This window comes from Bubalus kerabau, chromosome 7 (assembly GCF_029407905.1).
Source record: "Bubalus kerabau isolate K-KA32 ecotype Philippines breed swamp buffalo chromosome 7, PCC_UOA_SB_1v2, whole genome shotgun sequence".
In the NCBI taxonomy this organism is placed as follows: Eukaryota; Metazoa; Chordata; class Mammalia; order Artiodactyla; family Bovidae; genus Bubalus; species Bubalus kerabau.
In genome coordinates this window covers 106,897,423-106,911,196 of record NC_073630.1, presented here as the reverse complement: position 1 = coordinate 106,911,196, position 13,774 = coordinate 106,897,423, and the positions used below count along the sequence as shown (strand labels likewise).

Here is a 13,774-nt window from a genome sequence, read left to right as displayed (position 1 = left end):
AACTCATTGAGTCAGTGATGCCATCCAACCATCTCATCCTCTGTCATCCCCTTCTCCTCCCACCCTCAATCTTTCCCAGCATCAGGGTCTTTTCCAATGAGTCAGTTCTTCGCATCAGGTGGCCAAAGTATTGGAGTTTCAGCTTCAGCATCAGTCTTTCCAATGAACATTCAGGACTGATTTCCTTTAGGATGGACTGATTGGATCTCCTTGGATTTCCCTTGGACTCTCAAGAGTCTTCTCCAACACCACTGTTCAAAAGCATCAATTCTTCAGCACTCAGCTTTCTTTATAGTCCAATTCTCACATCCATACATGACTGCTGGAAAAACCATAGCTTTGACTAGACGGACCTTTGTTGGCAAGGGTGTAAAGGGGCAGATAAGGTGCACCAGGGGCTTTGGCAATATGATGCGTTGCTTTCTGGCAGTTGTTTCCTCCACCAGGAGGTCCTCCCAGATGCCTTGCTGGGGGCTCCCCTCTGTATACCGTCATTGCGTTCTAGATGGCATCCAGGTCCACCTGTCCCTGGCTTGCTGAGTGACCTGCCTCTCAGTGGGCCTCTGTCTCCTCATTTGGCAGATAAGGGAACTGGGTGACCTCACAGAGCCTGGATGACTCTGGGGAGAGCGCCTTTGTCTGGTGACGGGCTTGGGGACCTGGTTGACATGTGAAGACGGGAGTGAGTCTGGACATCTGAACACCTGCCTCACCTTTCCGAAGATTCTTCACGTGCTTTGTGTGGTTCGAGTTGTACGTCCAGCCTGGGATGCTGAGGATCTGCAGGTGGACGCTTGGGGGCAGTGTCTCAGCCTCTTGGTGCTGGGGGCGTGGGTGAATCCCGGCAGTCTCTGCAAGGCAGATGGATGCAAGGAGAGGGTTTGGGCCAAACGTTTCCTCCGGGCATTCAGAGTTCTCCCACCAAGTCACCCATTTCATTCAATCTCACACCCCTCCCATCTGTGGCCCACACCACAGGCAGCCTGAAGCATCTATTGTTGAAAATGCCTCAAACCACCTTGAATCTCTAGTGCAACCATTTTTAAATTACAAACGAAGAGACAAGGCCCAGAGAGGGAACTTCATCTCTTCGAGATCACATAGGAAGTTAGCTTAGATTTCTCTTTGCTGTTCAAGGTCTGGGATGTCAGCTCCCTTTTTTGTCATCTATTGCTATCTCTGCTCAGAGGGACCTCAGCTCTCCTCCTTCTAGGAAACGTTCTGTTCAACTCTGGGCTCTGGCTGAAGATGCTGATGCCTCACAACACCTCAGGCCACAGTGATTGGTCAGGCTTGGATCATGTGATTTGATCAGGACCAATTAGATTCCAGATGTTCAAGCTGGTTATAGAAAAGGCAGGGGAACCAGAGATCAAATTGCCAACATCCACTGGATCATCGAAAAAGCAAGAGAGTTTCAGAAAAACATCTACTTCTGCTTTATTGACTATGCCAAAGCCTTTGACTGTGTGGATCACAATAAACTGTGGAAAATTCTGAAAGAGATGGGAATACCAGACCACCTGACCTGCCTCTTGAGAAACCTTTATGCAGGTCAGGAAGCAACAGAAATGGACATGGAACAACAGACTGGTTCCAAATAGGAAAAGAAGTACGTCAAGGCTGTATATTGTCACCCTGCTTATTTAACTTCTATGCAGAGTACATCATGAGAAACACTGGACTGGAGTAAGCACAAGCTGGAATCAAGATTGCCGGGAGAAAAAAAAAAAAAAAAGATTGCCAGGAGAAATATCAATAACATCAGATATGCGGATGACACCACCCTTATGGCAGAAAGTGAAGAAGAACTAAAGAGCCTCTTGATGAAAGTGAAAGAAGAGAGTGAAAAAGTTGGCTTAATGCTCAACATTCAGAAAACTAAGATCATGGCATCCAGTCCCATCACTTCAAGGCAAATAGATGGGGAAACAATGGAAACAGTGAGAGACTTTATTTTGGGGGGCTTCAAAATCACTGCAGATGGTGACTGTAGCCATGAAATTAAAAGACGCTCACTCCTTGGAAGGAAAGTTATGACGAACCTAGACAGCATATTGAAAAGCAGAGACATTACTTTGTCCATAAAGGTCCATCTAGTCAAGGCTACGGTTTTTAAAGTGGTCATGTATGGATGTGAGAGGTGGACTATAAAACAAGCTGAGCACTGAAGAATTGATGCTTTTGAACTGTGGTGTTGGAGAAGACTCTTGAGAGTCCCTTGGACTGCAAGGAGATCCACCCAGTCCATTCTAAAGGAGATCAGTCCTGAATATCCATTGGAAGGACTGATGCTGAAGCTGAAGCTCCAATTCTGTGGCCACCTGATTCGAAGAACCAACTCATTGGAAAAGATCCTGATGCTGGGAAAGATTGAAGGCAGGAGGAGAAGAGGACAACAGAGGATGTGATGGTTGGATGGCATCACCAACTGTATGGACATGAGTTTGAGTAAGCTCCGGGAGTCGGTGATGGACAGGGAGGCCTGGCGTGCTGCAGTACACGGGGTCGCAAGGAGTCAGACACAACTGAGTGACTGAACTGAACTGACTGAAAAAGATAATATCTCCTCTGAGCCTTCTTTGGGCTGTAATCTTTTCACAATAACAGTATTGAAGGTTATTAATTCCAGGTCCCCATAATAAATTTAATAATGATGAAAAAGTTTAAGATATTGTAAGAATTATAAAAATGTGGCACATGGATGTGAACTGAGCAAATGCTATTGGAAGAATAGTGCAGATAGACTCGCTCCATGCACAGTCGTCACAAAGCTTCAATTGTTAAAAATAAAAAAGCAATATCTTCAAAGCTCAGTAAAGGGAAGCATATAAATTGAGGTATGCCTGTAGTGAGAATGACCAGCCCCGTATATTGGATTTAGGTCTTTAATTTTTTAAGACTTCTCCATAGCAGCATCTTTAAATGGAATCATTGTTTAATGCATTTTGTGTTCACCTATTTCAATAAAGATATCACACTGTAAGGATGTTTATCTACAGAAGTCTCAGTGGAGACAACTCATATATGTTGCAGATCAGAACATGGAATTAGAATCACCCTCACCTGTTGACAGAATATCTGGATTTAGATAAAACTCTTCTTTTCAATAAAGAAGACTTGAAATAACTTGGTGACAAACGTCATATTAAGAAAGAGAAAAATACATTAGGGAAGAAAAAGGAGGAGAATCAGGGAAAAGATGTACAGGGGGATACGGGTGAGTCCCAAATCTACCTTTACTAGCTGTATGATCTCAAATCATTGACCCTCTTTGAACCTCAGTTTGTCCATATTTAAAGTGAAAGAGTTGAATCTGAGGTCCCTGAGGTCCCTTCCTGCCCCAAAGGAGCTCAGACTCCTGGGGGCACCAGCTTATTTCCGTCGCTCGCCCCGGGGAGGGATGGCAGGTGCACTGAAAGGCGGCCCTCTTACCCTCAGCTCTCGAGTCGGCACTACGGGTCTGTGCTGCAGCGCCACCCCGCTCCTCTGGCCGAGGTCCCTGGTGAGGGTCGAGGGTCCCAGCAGGAGCCAGAGCACCGAGTGGACAACCGAGGTGTCGTTCAGCGTGACGTTGACAGACAGGGCCCACTGCTGTTTGATCAACAGCCGCCGATGGAGCATGACCTGCAGGGAAGAGTCACCTGACAGGCCCCGCCTGGCCCCTGGCGGGCCCGTGGTGACCAGAGGGGCCTCCTCCTACCTCCATCTGCCCGCTCCCTTGGCTGGAGATGCCGTGCGCCTGCTCCGACAGCCGCACCAGCCTGCTCTGTCTGTCTTGGATGAAGGCCGACTGAGTCATGGGGTAGTAATTCTGTGGACAGAAATATTGCCAGAGTGGTGGTCATGGTCATGGGCCAAGTGGGCCACCTGAGCAGGCATCTCCCTCGGGCCCCCACCAGCCTCCCCCACAGGCACAGCGGCAGCTCGGGGTGGCACTGGTGGTGTTGGGGAGGGGCTCTGACTTGTGAGATGGACGCCCTGGGATTCAAATCCAGCCCCACTGCTTCCTGACCTTACGAGCTGGGGGACTCAGGGTGCCCAAGCCTCAGTTTCAGTTCAGTCAGTTCAGTCGCTCAGTCGTGTCCGACTCTTTGTGACCCCATGAACCGCAGCACGCCAGGCCTCCCTGTCCATCACCTCAGTTTCCCCAGCTGTAAAAGGGGCCCCCAAAGCATCCCTGAGAAACTGTGGCAGGAAGGGAATGAAGGCTTGTGTGTCCGTCCAGTCTGAGATAGGCTAATGGTTGCCCGATAGTAAAGCGCTCAAGCCTGGGCTGGAAAGTGGTCACACAGTCCACACCCTTTGCTCTGTTGGAGCAAGATGTCCTGGGCTGAGGGCCTTGGACTCTCTGGAGCCCAGGCCACAGAGGGTGAGAACCAGCCAACAGGGATGAGAGGGACCAGAAACTCAAGGAAGATAGAGCAGGGAGGGGCACATTCCCCACTGGAAGGAGAAAGAACTCACATGGATTGAGGCTCAGGAGGTGCCCAGCCTGGCACTGCTCCTGGATCATCCCCGCGGATTGCACGGCGCTGAGGGGAGGTTACCCCATTTCCCAGGAGAGCACCGAGGCCCAGGGAAGCCAAGGGACTTGCCCCAGGTCACGCTGCTGGGGGCAAAGCATCTCAGAGCTGAACTGATTTCAGAAATCAGCCTGTGCGGTTTCCCAGGCAACCAGGCAGTGGCTCGACTAAGAGCAGCAAAGGAGGGTCACACCCGCTCAGGCCTGGACAGGCACCATCTGCTTCATCCTCAGAGAAATCCCAGCAGGTCAGTCATCTGACAGAGGAGGACATGCGGTGCCCACAGTGGACCTCAGGGACTTTCCTCATATATAGGGGCACCAGAGCTCTGACCACAGGTCTGAACAAGCTGGGTCTCAGCCCCTAACAGCACACACGGGCGACAAAGATTCTGGGAGATGCTCTGGGGGCCTCTGCTGCTGGAGCTAAAGGGGGTCCCTCCAGTCTTCTGGCAAAGTGCCATCAGAACTGCTTCTGTGGATCCTGTGACCACGGGGCACCACAGAGCGTACCCGGGCGATGTTGTTTTCATGGTGCTTGTAGGCTCTGCGCTGCACCTGGTACCCATTGTTGTCGGAGTAGAGGACCCGGGCGGTGTTGAGATTGGTGCTGGTCCTCCAGATGGCCTCGCGGTTCAGCTCCAAGGGGCCCACCCTGTACTCCTGCTCTATGCGATGACACAGCAGCTCCCCGTCAGCGCCCGGGGGCCCGCGGGCCAGCCGGGAGTAGACGGTGTACGTGGGGTCCCTGTCATTCACTGTCCTGGAGGAGGAGCAGAAGAGATACGTCAAGCTGGGGGAGACTTCCAGACGCCTGTCCCTGCTTCTTTCCTACCTTCATCTCCTCCTGTTTCCCCCCTCCCTCCTTCCTGCAGGGCCACATGGGCAGAGGGGCTTCTTGGGCAATAAACAGGAGGAGCCCCCCTTCCCTGAAGGCCCGGAGCATCTGGCCAGGCCTGGGTGGTTTATTTCTCTTTTGTTAATGAAAACACAAGAACTGCTTTGGCGTGCAATGTCATTGCCACCACGGGCTGCTGGCCCACCTCTGGACTTAGATGCCACCAAGGAGACAGCACAGGCAAAGACAGCCGGGACTGCAGAGGCTGGACCAACTCATGTCTGCATCGAACGTTCTTTGAGATAGGCCCGTGTGTGCGCACAGGTGCAGGAGCTGGGGGTCTGGAGCAGACACATTTCACCATCCATCTGCCCATGAGCACCCACCTCTGCTGGGCACAACCAGAGGGGCCGACCTCACCTGTAGAAGTATTGCCGGATCTCGGTCAGGGGCTCCCCCTCGACGATCTCCATTCCCACAGTCTCCCACGCTGGCTTCATGGTTTCATTGGACGTGAACACATAGTTATCGGAAATGGGTCCCTGATCCTCATCACCGTTCGCCTCGTACTCCATGAACTGCTGAGTCACTTGTATGGTTTGCTTACTCTGCCTGCAGTGGTGGGAAAGAGAAAAGAGCATTATCCTCTTGTTGATGTCCCATCCCTCTGATGGGAACCAGGCTCACAAGCCTCTATACAGACACCAGCCTGGAACCAGGAGTGAACAGAAGTGGCCTCTGTAGTGGCCACCTGGGTGGCATATCTGTCAATGGAATATTACTGAGCCCTCAAGAGGAATGAGGGTCTCATCCTTGCTGCCATGTGGATGAATCTTGGAAACGTGATCCTATGTGAAAGAAACCAGTCTCCAAAGGATCCCAGGTGGTGTGATTCCATTGCAGGAAATGCCCACAGAGGCAAATCCAGAGAGACAGAAAGGAGATTCCAGTAGCCACGGCCCTGGGGGAGGTGAAAATGGGGAACGTGAGGATTCTTTTTGGAGGTGATGGAAATATCTGAAAACTGTGGCGTTTCCTGCACACCTCTGTGAATACAGGAAACAGCACAGACATGTACAGTGTAACGTGGAGACTTGTATGGTATGTGAAATATATCAACACGCTTGTCATATATGAAGGAACAAAGGCCCTTCTCCAGCAAACTGGCCCTGGGGTGGTCTGCGCATATGGTGGCTGCCCCCCTCAGGCCTCTGCACAGGCAGGTCCTTCTAAGGAACCACTGTCCGCTCATCTGACCCACGGATTCCCTGCAGACTGCAAGGCCTCAGGCCTGGCTCTGGGTCTCGTCCCTGCCAAGCCTCCTCTGAGCCACCCTCTGTCTATTCCAACAGGCTTCCCTCTCTGACTGTGTGGCAGGTGCTGGTTGTACCCCTACTGGGAGATGAGGGAGCCTGGTGAGAAGCACACCTTCCCTCACCTGAGCCCAAAGCACCTCAAGACACACAGGGGCCAGGCAGATGGACAGCAGGACACTCCTGGGAAGGGCTGGGCAGGGATGGGGCTTGGGTGTGGGGCACCCGTGGGTGGGCAGAAAGGGATGGCGAGCTGGAGCCGGCCCTTCAGGGGCATCCCAGAAGGGGCGTGGGGCTTGAGTGATGATGGAGCCCAAAGCCAGCCTGCAGGCTTCAGCTTTCCCTGCCTGACCAGGGAAGCTCACATGTGCTGGGGTTGTTGTACCCCATTTCTGCTGCCCCCCACACCCTCTGCTGACTTCCCATGCTGGATCCTATGGGTCCTGGTTGCTTTTATGGCCCAGCCTAGACTCACACAACCTACAAATGAAGCTGGCTACACAGCAAGAGTCTTCACGACCATCACGTCCTTGCCATGACAGTGAGGAAGTGAAGAGGCAGGTGGGGCATTACCTGCCCGGGTCCCAGGACCCTCCTGGCCTCAGAGGCAGCAATGGCTGCACCTCACCTCTCCCAGATGCTGTGCATCAGGTTGGTGTCCTTGTCCAGGTACACGGTGTAGCAGTCATTCTCCACGTGCACCAGGCGCCTGCCCATGCTTGAGTCATGTCTCCTGGGTCTGCGGCCAAACTGTTTAGTGTTGGCCATCGTGGCCTCAGTCACCTGAGTGTCCCCCTTGACCCTCCTGCTGGGCTTGATGACATAATACCGGTAACTGAGTCCTGGGATCGTGGTCAGCACAAGCAGGTCATAGACAGATGGCATCTCCTTTGAGTTCTGAACCTGCAAGGCCAGAGGGACAGGATCACATGACGGATGTCACAGGCGGAAGACATCTCAGTCTCCTTAGCAACCCTGGGCTTACACACCTCCTGGATGGAGTGCTCGCTCCCCAGGGGGGCAGCAGGGTCATCCATCATTGGGCTGAGCTGGGCTCCCCTCCTGCATCCTCTCTGCTCAACAGGGTCCTAGCCCAGCCCCTTCTCCCTCCTCCTTCCCTTCTCCTTTGGGGCTGAAAAACCAAGGTCCCTCCTTCCCAACTCTCCCTGCTGTTTCCTGCCTCTCTTACGCTGTTCCCTCGACCCAGAGGGCCTCCTCTTTGGAGGGAGCGCTCTTGTCTCTTCATCCTCCAATTTCCCAGAGGAGGGAGGTTTTCAGGTCATCCCTCCAGGATTTTCCCTATCTCCAAGTTATCTGATTTAGGGACAGGATGAGGACTCTGGGTCCATGCAGGGAGCCCCCTGACTCTTTAAGGAACAGGTGCCATTTCTGGGCTTCTGATGGGGGTTTTGTGGTGGGGGGGGCTATTAGCAAATTTATGTGGCTCCTTATAAGATGGACTGGGACCTGGGCCCCTTTGCTGCAGTACTGCAATGCTTGGACACACTTCTCCTCTAGCAACAAAATACAAAGAAATTGTATGGGACCAAAAATAACCACGTACATGCCCAGCTGGGGGCAAATTCTGGACAAAAGATACAAAAAGACCAAAAAACTTAACTGTCACTTAAAAAAAAAAAGTCTGGAGGCAAAGCAGGGGTCAGAACAAAAGCATGGGCCCTGCACACACCACCACCTAAGGGGTGCACAAACACCTCAGCCACCCCTCCGACCCAACTCCTGGGCGCACCCCTACCCTCACCCCATAGAAACAGCCAGCTCCCCTTTTGGAAAACAAGCAAGCAAGGGAAGCTGTTGTTTGTTTTCGCCCCGCCTCCATGCTGCCACAGGGGCCCCACTAAAGTCTTGCCTGAATTTCTTGGTCTGGCCTCTGATCAACTTCTATTAATTAAAAATGTCAAGTACCCTGGTCAGTGGGGCTTCCCTGGTGGCTCAGATGGTAAAGAATCTGCCTGCAATGTTGGAGACCTGGGTTCAATCCCTGGGTCAGGAAGATTCCCCTGGAGAAGGAAATGACAACCCACTCCAGTATTCTTGCCTGGAGAATCCCATGGCTAGAGGATCCTGGCAGGCTGAAGTCCATGGACTCGCAAAGAGTCAGACACAACTGAGCAACCAACACATTTACCCTGGTCAGTAATAGACCCTCCAACTCGGCCTTTCTGTGAACAAAAGCAGGCATCTGGCCCCACCCATACCCCCAAACGTGTCCTGAAGCTTTTCCTCCACTACAGTTATCCTGGGCCACATTCTCTGCCTTCTTATTTTGCTCCTGTCTGGATCCCCCTGCTAGAATATGAGCCCCCAGGGGGCACGGACTTTTGTTGGCTTGGTAATTTTCTCCAGCACCTAGATTAAGGCCTGACACATAGTAGGTGTTCAATCATCTTTAAGAACATTTACTCTTAGTGGGTATCGCTTTTGGTTGGGGAGGGGGATGTTATGTGCTCAGTCTGCTCAAACCAATACCCATCAATGTCAGAGGAACCCTTCCTCTCGGTCTCAGTTAAGGACTACTGCCTGGACTGCTAGGTCCTCACTCCATGCCTTAACTGTCCAGTTCTGTGTCTGATTCCTGAATCCATGGGGCCTCCAGTGTCCAGGGGCCCAGAGTGGGCGTTCAGGAGTGTTTGCTGAAAGGTTGCTGATGGCAGAACCTCCTCCACCTCCCCAAGGAAGAGTCAGCTGGGTGACAAGTAGGGTGCTGTCTGGGACCACATCCAGTTCCAGGTCTTGGGAGGAGATGGGGCGGGACCACCCACTCATACTGGATGCGGGTGTTGCCAAGACAGGAATTTGCCCCCAGCCCCTAACAAAGCACTTCCATAAAGACCCGCTTGTAAGACTCTGCATGGATTTTCCTATACAAAGTGGGAATTTTGATAATATTATGAAAGTGAAAGTGTTGGTTGCTCAGTTGTGTCTGACTGTAGCCCACCAGCTTCCTCTGTCCATGCGATTTTCCAGGCAAGAATGCTGGAGTGGGTTGCCATTTCCTTCTCCAGGGGATCTTCCTGACCCAGGGATCAAACCCGGGTCTCCAGCACAGAAAGCACATTCTTTACCATATGAGCCACAAGGGAAGCCCTTATAATATTGTATATAGCCCTGTATGGGCAGATGTCACCCATGCAGCCCACACCAGGAGACCTCCCAGGTTGGGGACGGTAGAAGGGATTTCAGGCCAAATCAGATGCCAAAGCCTAGGATCAGTGCTTTGGGTGGATCCCACTGACCCTGAGGACAATGTCCTCATAGTGGGGTTGTCATTGCTCACTAAAATGGCCCTCACTTCTCGGGGGTCCCTGCCTAGAACAGAGGCAGCAATCGCGAGTGCAACTGAGGCAGGATTCCTGCCCATACCTGTGCAGGCACGGGGTGGCCTGACTCAACTGTGACGCTGACCTTGGGGAAGTCCACAGTCAGGGTGATGATGGTGGTGACTGTCCAGGCCAGGGGGTTGTAGATCACAGCAAAGTATCCCCCAGGCTCAAGGCCTGCACACACACAAGAGGTTTACTCGCTGTCGTGTGACACACTCCACACACCCGGGTGCCCCTTGGAACAAGGGAAACTGGGGCAGGTGAGACCAACCCTGAAGACTCCAGGGAGAGGGACAGACAGAGACGGGGCCTCAGACATGCAGCCACACTCTGTTCATGGCGCTGTCCCGGTTCCCAAATGTGGGGTGGGGGGTGTCCTTCCAGAAGCTGAGGGTCCGTGTACTCCTCACCCATCTCTCCCTGTCAGCCCAATTTCCTGGTGAGTACACTGAGGTCCAGAGAGGTAGAATCGCCTGCACAAGGCCTGGCGACTCATCTGGATGGAGACTCCGAGTCTGAAGCTCAGGTGATCAGGCCCCCTCCCTGGTCCCAGAAGCTCTCTTCTCAGAAAGGGGCCTAGACTCTGCCAGACTGCAGGGGCTCCCAGCAAGGGCCTTGCTTACCTGTGTGGGCTGGGAACCTGTCCTGGATGATGGCGGACATCAGCTTCTGCACCCCATGCATCCCGTTGTTCAGGTGTCCCACAAACATGTCACTCACCTTGGGGGTGTGAGTCCCGGTGATGGCTTTGTGATGCTGGACCTGTGTTCCCACCCCAAGCAGGACGAGAGTGGGGTCAGGACCTGCTCCTGCTCAGCACCTGCCCTCCTGGGATCCACTGGGCATGGGCTCTCTTTCCCTCTTAGCAGGTGCTAGTGGAGAAGGTGGGAGTTCCCCCCACTTTACAGAAGAGGAAACTGAGGTCAGAGAGGCTTATGGACTTCCCCAACTTTGAAGACCTTATGAAAACCTATACCTGACTCCCTGACCTGGGGCAGAAAACAGACTTTCAGAGGCACCCTCCCCAGCTTGATCCCTGAGGAAGGCTTTCTTATCTTTCCCTGCTATTCTTTGGAACTCTGCATTCAAATGGGTATATCTTTTCTTTACTCCTTTGCCTTTCACTTCTCTTCTTTTCATAGGTATTTGTAAGGCCTCCTCAGACAACCATTTTGCCTTTTTGCATTTCTTCTCTTGGGGATGGTCTTGATCACTGCCTCCTGTACAATGTCATGAACCTCTGTCCATAGTTCTTCAGGTGCTCTGTCTATCAGATCTAATCCCTTGAATCTATTTGTCACTTCCACTGTATAGTCATAAGGAATTTGATTTAGGTCATACCTGAATGGTCTAGTGGTTTTCCCTACTTTCTTAAATTTAAGTCTGAATTTGGCAATAAGGAGTTCATGATCTGAGCCACAGTCAGTTCCCGGTCTTGTTTTTGCTGACTGTATAGAGCTTCTCCATCTTTGGCTGCAAAGAATACAATCAATCTGATTTCAGTATTGACCATCTGGTGATGTCCATTTGTAGAGTCTTCTCTTGTGTTGTTGGAAGAGGGTGTTTGCTATGACCAGTGCGTTCTTTTGGCAAAACTCTGTTAGCCTTTGCCCTGCTTCATTCCATATTCCAAGGCCAAATTTGCCTGTTACTCCGGGTGTTTCTTGACTTCCTACTTTTGCATTCCAGTCCCCTTCCTGTAATGAAAAGGACATCTTTTGGGGGTGTTAGTTCTAGAAGGTCTTGTAGGTCTTCATAGAACTGTTCAACTTCAGCTTCTTCAGCATCACTGGTCAGGGCATAGACTTGGATTACTGTGATATTGAATGGTTTGCCTTGGAAACGAACAGAGATCATTCTGTCGTTTTTGAGATTGCATCCAAGTACTGCATTTTGGACTCTTTTGTTGACTATGATGGCTACTCCATTTCTTCTAAAGGATTCTTGCCCACAGTAGTAGACATAATGGTCATCTGAGTTAAATTCACCCATTCCAGTCCATCTTAGTTCGCTGATTCCTAAAATGTCAATGTTCACTCTTGCCATCTCCTGTCAAACAGGAGAATTTGCCTTGATTCATGAACCTAATATTACAGGTTCCTATGAAATATTGTTCTTTAGCATCGGACTTTACTTCCATCACCAGTCACATCCACAGCTGGGTGTTGTTTTTGCTTTGGCTCCATCTCTTCATTCTTTCTGGGTTATTTCTCCACTGATCTTCAGTAGCATATTGGGCACCTACTGACCTTGGGAGTTCATCTTTCAGTGTCCTATCTTTATGTCTTTTCATACTGTTCATGGGGTCCTCAAGAAAATTAGAGATACCAAGGGAGCATTTCATGCAAATTTGGGCACAATAAAGGACAGAAATGGTATGGACCTAACAGAAGCAGAAGATATTAAGAAGAGGTGGCAAGAATAACCAGAAGAACTGTACAAAAAAGATCTTCACGACCCAGATAATCACGATGGTGTGATCACTCACCTAGAGCCAGACATCCTGGAATGTGAAGTTAAGTGGGCCTTAGGAAGCATCACTATGAAAAAAGCTAGTGGAGGTGATGGAATTTCTTCCAGTTGAGCTCATTCAAAAACTAAAAGATGATGCTGTGAAAGTGCTGCACTCAATATGCCAGCAAATTTGGAAAACTCAGCAGTGGCCACAGGACTGGAAAAGGTCCATTTTCATTCCACTCCCAAAGAAAGGCAATGCCAAAGAATGCTCAAACTACTGCACAATTATACTCATCTCACACACTAGTAAAGTAATGCTCAAAATTCTCCAAAACAGGCTTCAACAGTATGTGAACAAGTGAACTTCCAGATGTTCAAGCTGGATTTGGAAGAGGAACCAGAGATCAAATTGCCAACATCTGTTGGATCATAGAAAAAAGTGAGAGAGTTTCAGAAAAACATCTATTTCTTCTTTATTGACTATGCCAAAGCCTTTGATTTTGTGGATCACAACAAACTTTGGAAAATTTTTAAAGAGATGGGAATACCAGACCACCTTATCTGCCTCCCGAGACATCTGTATGCAGGTCAAGAAGCAACAGTTAGAACTGGACATGGAACAACAGACTGCTTCCAAATCGGGAAGGAGTATGTCAAAGCTGTATATAGTCACCCTGCTTATTTAACTTATATGCAGAGTACATCATGAGAAATGCTGGACTGGATAAAGCACAAGCTGGAATCAAGATTGCTGGGAGAAATATCAATAACCTCAGATATGCAGATGACACGACCCCAATGGCAGAAAGAGAAGAGGAACTAAAAAGCCTCTTGATGAAAGTGAAAGAGGAGAGTGAAAATGTTGGCTTAAAACTTAACATTTAGAAAACTAAGATCATGGCATCCGGTCCCATTACTTCATGGCAAATAAATGGGGAAACAGTGACAGACTTTATTTTGGGGGCCTCCAATCACTTGATTGCAGCCATGAAATTAAAAGACACTTTCTCCTTGAAAGAAAAACTATGACCAACCTAGACAGCATATTAAAAAGCAGAGACATTACTTTGCCAACAAAGGTTCATCTAGTCAAAACTATGGTTTTTCCAGTAGTCATGTATGGATGTGATAGTTGGACTATAAAGAAAGCTGAGCGCCGAAGAATTGATGCTTTTGAACTGTGGTGTTGGAGAAGACCCTTGAGAGTCCCTTGGATGGCAAGGAGTTCCACCAGCCCATCCTAAAGGAAATCAGTCCTGAATATTCATTGGAATAACTGATGCTAAAGCTGAAACTC

General features: G+C 50.3%; 1 pseudogene; it reads right to left on the bottom strand.

The window, feature by feature from the left end:
* The window catches only part of LOC129657123 (epididymis-specific alpha-mannosidase-like), a 45,193-nt pseudogene that overhangs the window by 4,749 nt on the left and 26,670 nt on the right, over positions 1 to 13,774 (bottom strand).